Source organism: Hyla sarda, chromosome 11, assembly GCF_029499605.1.
Source record: "Hyla sarda isolate aHylSar1 chromosome 11, aHylSar1.hap1, whole genome shotgun sequence".
Taxonomy (NCBI): Eukaryota; Metazoa; Chordata; class Amphibia; order Anura; family Hylidae; genus Hyla; species Hyla sarda.
Window position 1 is genome coordinate 2,911,833 of NC_079199.1, and position 9,252 is coordinate 2,921,084.

A 9,252-nucleotide genomic window follows, 5' to 3' on the forward strand; every position below is an offset into this window, starting at 1 on the left:
ATTACACCACATTTACCATAACACGTTTATTACATTAAATTTACCATAACACGTTTATTACACCACATTTACCATAAGACGTTTATTACATCACATTTACCATAACACGTTTATTACACTACATTTACCATAACACGTTTATTACATCACATTTACCATAACACGTTTATTACACTACATTTACCATAACACATTTATTACACCACATTTACCATAACACGTTTATTACATCACATTTACCATAACACATTTATTACATCACATTTACCATAACACGTTTATTACATCACATTTACCATAACACATTTATTACATCACATTTACCATAACACGTTTATTACATCACATTTACCATAACACATTTATTACATCACTTTTACCATAACACGTTTATTACATCACTTTTACCATAATACATTTATTACATCACTTTTACCATAACACATTTATTACATCACATTTACCATAACACGTTTATGACACCACATTTACCATAACACGTTTATTACATCACATTTACCATAACACATTTATTACATCACTTTTACCATAACACATTTATTACACCACATTTACCATAACACATTTATTACACCACATTTACCATAACACGTTTATTACATCACATTTACCATAACACATTTATTACACCACATTTACCATAACACATTTATTACATCACATTTACCATAACACATTTATTACACCACATTTACCATAACACATTTATTACACCACATTTACCATAACACGTTTATTACATCACATTTACCATAACACATTTATTACATCACATTTACCATAACACATTTATTACATCACATTTACCATAACACGTTTATTACATCACATTTACCATAACACATTTATTACACCACATTTACCATAACACATTTATTACATCACATTTACCATAACACATTTATTACATCACATTTACCATAACACATTTATTACATCACATTTACCATAACACGTTTATTACATCACATTTACCATAACACATTTATTACACCACATTTACCATAACACATTTATTACATCACATTTACCATAACACGTTTATTACATCACATTTACCATAACACATTTATTACACCACATTTACCATAACACATTTATTACACCACATTTACCATAACACATTTATTACATCACTTTTACCATAACACGTTTATTACATCACTTTTACCATAACACATTTATTACATCACTTTTACCATAACACGTTTATTACATCACATTTACCATAACACATTTATTACATCACATTTACCATAACACATTTATTACATCACATTTACCATAACACGTTTATTACATCACATTTACCATAACACATTTATTACACCACATTTACCATAACACATTTATTACACCACATTTACCATAACACATTTATTACATCACTTTTACCATAACACGTTTATTACATCACTTTTACCATAACACATTTATTACATCACTTTTACCATAACACATTTATTACATCACTTTTACCATAACACGTTTATTACATCACTTTTACCATAACACATTTATTACATCACTTTTACCATAACACGTTTATTACACTACTTTTACCATAACACGTTTATTACACCACATTTACCATAACACGTTTATTACATCACATTTACCATAACACGTTTATTACACTACATTTACCATAACACATTTATTACATCACTTTTACCATAACACGTTTATTACACCACATTTACCATAACACGTTTATTACATCACATTTACCATAAGACGATTATTACACTACATTTACCATAACACATTTATTACACCACATTTACCATAACACATTTATTACATCACTTTTACCATAACACGTTTATTACATCACTTTTACCATAACACATTTATTACATCACATTTACCATAACACGTTTATTACACTACATTTACCATAACACATTTATTACATCACTTTTACCATAACACATTTATTACATCACATTTACCATAACACATTTATTACACCACATTTACCATAACACGTTTATTACATCACATTTACCATAACACGTTTATTACATCACTTTTACCATAACACGTTTATTACACCACATTTACCATAACACGTTTATTACATCACATTTACCATAACACATTTATTACACCACATTTACCATAACACGTTTATTACATCACATTTACCATAACACGTTTATTACACCACTTTTACCATAACACATTTATTACACCACATTTACCATAACACGTTTATTACATCACTTTTACCATAACACATTTATTACACCACATTTACCATAACACGTTTATTACACCACATTTACCATAACACGTTTATTACATCACTTTTACCATAACACGTTTATTACACCACATTTACCATAACACATTTATTACATCACTTTTACCATAACACATTTATTACACCACATTTATCATAACACATTTATTACATCACATTTACCATAACACATTTATTACATCACATTTACCATAACACATTTATTACATCACATTTACCATAACACGTTTATTACACCACATTTACCATAGCACATTTATTACACCACATTTACCATAACACATTTATTACATCACTTTTACCATAACACGTTTATTACATCACATTTACCATAACACATTTATTACATCACTTTTACCATAACACGTTTATTACATCACTTCTACCATAACACGTTTATTACACCACATTTACCATAACACATTTATTACATCACTTTTACCATAACACGTTTATTACATCACTTCTACCATAACACGTTTATTACACCACATTTACCATAACACATTTATTACACCACATTTACCATAACACATTTATTACATCACATTTACCATAACACATTTATTACACTACATTTACCATAACACATTTATTACATCACTTTTACCATAACACGTTTATTATATTACATTTACCATAACACATTTATTACATCACATTTACCATAAGACGTTTATTACACTACATTTACCATAACACGTTTATTACATCACATTTACCATAACACATTTATTACACCACATTTACCATAACACATTTATTACATCACTTTTACTATAACAGGTTTATTACATCACATTTACCATAACACATTTATTACATCACATTTACCATAACACGTTTATTACATCACTTTTACCATAACACATTTATTACACTACATTTACCATAACACATTTATTACACCACATTTACCATAACACATTTATTACATCACATTTACCATAACACATTTATTACACCACTTTTACCATAACACATTTATTACACTACATTTACCATAACACATTTATTACACCACATTTACCATAACACATTTATTACACCACATTTACCATAACACATTTATTACATCAAATTTACCATAACACGTTTATTACATCACTTTTACCATAACACGTTTATTACATCACATTTACCATAACACGTTTATTACATCACTTTTACCATAACACATTTATTACATCACTTTTACCATAACCATAACATGTTTATTACACCACATTTACCATAACACGTTTATTACATCACTTTTACCATAACACGTTTATTACACCACATTTACCATAACACGTTTATTACATCACTTTTACCATAACACATTTATTACATCACTTTTACCATAACACGTTTATTACATCACTTTTACCATAACACATTTATTACATCACTTTTACCATAACACATTTATTACACCACATTTACCATAACACGTTTATTACATCACTTTTACCATAACACATTTATTACACCACATTTACCATAACACATTTATTACATCACTTTTACCATAACACGTTTATTACACCACATTTACCATAACACATTTATTACATCACTTTTACCATAACACGTTTATTACACCACTTTTACCATAATACATTTATTACATCACTTTTACCATAACACATTTATTACATCACATTTACCATAACACATTTATTACATCACTTTTACCATAACACGTTTATTACACTACATTTACCATAACACATTTATTACATCACATTTACCATAACACGTTTATTACACCACATTTACCATAACACATTTATTACACCACATTTACCATAACACGTTTATTACACCACATTTACCATAACACATTTATTACATCACTTTTACCATAACACATTTATTACACCACATTTACCATAACACATTTATTACACCACATTTACCATAACACGTTTATTACACCACTTTTACCATAACACGTTTATTACATCACATTTACCATAACACGTTTATTACATCACATTTACCATAACACGTTTATTACACCACTTTTACCATAACACGTTTATTACATCACATTTACCATAACACGTTTATTACATCACATTTACCATAACACGTTTATTACACCACATTTACCATAACACGTTTATTACATCACATTTACCATAACACATTTATTACACCACATTTACCATAACACATTTATTACATCACATTTACCATAACACGTTTATTACACCACATTTACCATAACACGTTTATTACATCACATTTACCATAACACATTTATTACACCACATTTACCATAACACGTTTATTACACCACATTTACCATAACACGTTTATTACACCACATTTACCATAACACGTTTATTACATCACATTTACCATAACACATTTATTACACCACATTTACCATAACACATTTATTACATCACATTTACCATAACACGTTTATTACACCACATTTACCATAACACGTTTATTACATCACATTTACCATAACACATTTATTACACCACATTTACCATAACACGTTTATTACATCACATTTACCATAACACGTTTATTACATCACATTTACCATAACACGTTTATTACATCACATTTACCATAACACGTTTATTACACCACATTTACCATAACACATTTATTACATCACTTTTACCATAACACGTTTATTACACCACATTTACCATAACACGTTTATTACACCACTTTTACCATAATACATTTATTACATCACTTTTACCATAACACATTTATTACATCACATTTACCATAACACATTTATTACATCACATTTACCATAACACATTTATTACATCACTTTTACCATAACACGTTTATTACACTACATTTACCATAACACATTTATTACATCACATTTACCATAACACGTTTATTACACCACATTTACCATAACACATTTATTACACCACATTTACCATAACACGTTTATTACACCACATTTACCATAACACATTTATTACACCACATTTACCATAACACGTTTATTACACCACATTTACCATAACACATTTATTACATCACATTTACCATAACACATTTATTACATCACTTTTACCATAACACGTTTATTACACCACTTTTACCATAACACGTTTATTACATCACATTTACCATAACACGTTTATTACACCACATTTACCATAACACGTTTATTACACCACATTTACCATAACACGTTTATTACATCACATTTACCATAACACATTTATTACATCACTTTTACCATAACACGTTTATTACACCACTTTTACCATAACACGTTTATTACATCACATTTACCATAACACGTTTATTACACCACATTTACCATAACACATTTATTACATCACATTTACCATAACACGTTTATTACACCACTTTTACCATAACACGTTTATTACATCACATTTACCATAACACGTTTATTACACCACATTTACCATAACACGTTTATTACACCACATTTACCATAACACGTTTATTACATCACATTTACCATAACACATTTATTACATCACTTTTACCATAACACGTTTATTACACCACTTTTACCATAACACGTTTATTACATCACATTTACCATAACACGTTTATTACACCACTTTTACCATAACACGTTTATTACATCACATTTACCACAACACATTTATTACATCACATTTACCATAACACGTTTATTACATCACATTTACCATAACACATTTATTGCACCACATTTACCATAACACGTTTATTACACCACATTTACCATAACACGTTTATTACATCACATTTACCATAACACGTTTATTACATCACATTTACCATAACACGTTTATTACACCACATTTACCATAACACGTTTATTACACCACATTTAACATAACACGTTTATTACATCACATTTACCATAACACGTTTATTACATCACATTTACCATAACACATTTATTACATCACTTTTACCATAACACGTTTATTACACCACATTTACCATAACACGTTTATTACATCACATTTACCATAACACATTTATTACATCACTTTTACCATAACACATTTATTACATCACATTTACCATAACACATTTATTACATCACATTTACCATAACACGTTTATTACATCACATTTACCATAACACGTTTATTACATCACATTTACCATAACACATTTATTACACCACTTTTACCATAACACGTTTATTACACCACATTTACCATAACACATTTATTACACCACTTTTACCATAACACGTTTATTACACCACATTTACCATAACACGTTTATTACATCACTTTTACCATAACACATTTATTACATCACATTTACCATAACACGTTTATTACATCACATTTACCATAACACATTTATTACATCACATTTACCATAACACGTTTATTACATCACATTTACCATAACACATTTATTACATCACATTTACCATAACACGTTTATTACATCACTTTTACCATAACACGTTTATTACATCACATTTACAATTGGAGCAATAGTGTAGATATCGTGCGGATTCGCAGCGCCGGATAAGACGTCGCCCTTAATGAATTTCAGAACGCGGTTGTTGTGCAGCTTTATTTCGGTGACTCTTCTTGTAGAGAATGTGATTTACGGAGACTTTGTAGCCGCGCGGCGTCTGATCCACTCGCGTCGTGTTACCTGACAACTACAAGATCAAAACCCTCCTCTGTGTCAGACGCTGTTTTCGAGTCGCATCCTGTTTTCGAGGCGTCGGGACATTAATATTTATCAAGATGTAGGATCTGAAATTCAAGAAATAAAGAAAAACTACATTCGACAAACAAAGTATAATGTGGCCCCTGAGCTGTAAGGTCCTCAGGGGGCCATTATCATGAAACACCCCCCTGGGGCCCCCAGATCACAGGTGACACTTCTGACAGGTGAATCTCACCATTATAGTCACAGTCTCCTGGTTCATTTATAGAATTATTGTGAAGACTCAGAGAGAACAGTAGAAAAAGGATCAGTAATGCTGATGATGTAAAGGCTTTTATTAAGATTAGAAAATCAAAGCTGCTTTTTTTCCAGAAACAGCGCCACCCCGGTCCTCAGATTATATATGGTATTACAACTTGTATCAATGAAATGGAATGGAGCTGCAATGCCACACACAACCAGAGGACAGGAGTGGCGCTGTTTCTGGACAGTGTTGCAGTTGTATCCAGTCTAGACCTGAAGTGCAAACTGAATCTCCTCGGCCCCAATGCAAAATCTACAACCGGGCCCCATTTACCCTGTGTTATTTATAAAAGGGGTGTCTTATTTTGTGGCAAGAAACTCTGTGCCCAAGTGTGATTATGACCTCTACATCCTCTATAAAGGTCTATGATGTAGACAATGCTCTGTGAGCTAAACACATCAGCAGCAAAAATCTGACTCCTGTCCTGTAGTTTGTTACAATGCATCAGTGCCAGTAAAATCTGGATGTTTAGCTCACAGAGCATTGTCTAGACTGGATACAATTGTATCACTTCTCAGCTGAGGGCAGGACTAGCTATGAACAATGTATCAGTCTGGGGTCCAGGATGTTTAGCTCACAGAGCATTGTATAGACTGGATACAATTGTATCACTTCTCAGCTGAGAGCAGGACTAGCTATGTACAATATATCAGTCTGGAGTCCAGGATGATTAGCTCACAGAGTATTGTCTAGACTGGATACAATTGTGTCACTTCTCAGCTGAGAGCAGGACTAGCTATGTACAATGTATCAGTCTGGAGTCCAGGATGTTTAGCTCACAGAGCATTGTCTAGACTGTATACAATTGTATCACTTCTCAGCTGAGGGCAGGACTAGCTATGTACAATGTATCAGTCTGGAGTCCAGGATGTTTAGCTCACAGAGCATTGTCTAGACTGGATACAATTGCATCACTTCTCAGCTGAGAGCAGGACTAGCTATGTACAATGTATCAGTCTGGAGTCCAGGATGTTTAGCTCACAGAGCATTGTATAGACTGGATACAATTGTATATACTTCTCAGCTGAGAGCAGGACTAGCTATGTACAATGTATCAGTCTGGGGTCCAGGATGTTTAGCTCACAGAGCATTGTCTAGACTGGATATAATTGTATCACTTCTCAGCTGAGAGCAGGACTAGCTATGTACAATGTATCAGTCTGGAGTCCAGGATGTTTAGCTCACAGAGCATTGTCTAGACTGGATACAATTGTATCACTTCTCAGCTGAGAGCAGGACTAGCTATGTACAATGTATCAGTCTGGGGTCCAGGATGTTTAGCTCACAGAGCATTGTCTAGACTGGATACAATTGTATCACTTCTCAGCTGAGAGCAGGACTAGCTATGTACAATGTATCAGTCTGGGGACCAGGATGTTTAGCTCACAGAGCATTGTCTAGACTGGATACAATTGTATCACTTCTCAGCTGAGAGCAGGACTAGCTATGTACAATGTATCAGTCTGGGGTCCAGGATGTTTAGCTCACAGAGTATTGTCTAGAATGGATACAATTGTATCACTTCTCAGCTGAGAGCAGGACTAGCTATGTACAATGTATCAGTCTGGAGTCCAGGATGTTTAGCTCACAGAGCATTGTCTAGACTGGATACAATTGTATCACTTCTCAGCTGAGAGCAGGACTAGCTATGTACAATGTATCAGTCTGGGGTCCAGGATGTTTAGCTCACAGAGCATTGTCTAGACTGGATACAATTGTATCACTTCTCAGCTGAGAGCAGGACTAGCTATGTACAATGTATCAGTCTGGGGACCAGGATGTTTAGCTCACAGAGCATTGTCTAGACTGGATACAATTGTATCACTTCTCAGCTGAGAGCAGGACTAGCTATGTACAATGTATCAGTCTGGGGTCCAGGATGTTTAGCTCACAGAGTATTGTCTAGAATGGATACATATCTACTTATGCAGCAAAAAATGCAGCAACATTTTGCTGAAAGTTTAAAAGTAAAGTGAAGCCAAATAATAGTTGATCTGTACTTACACTAGAC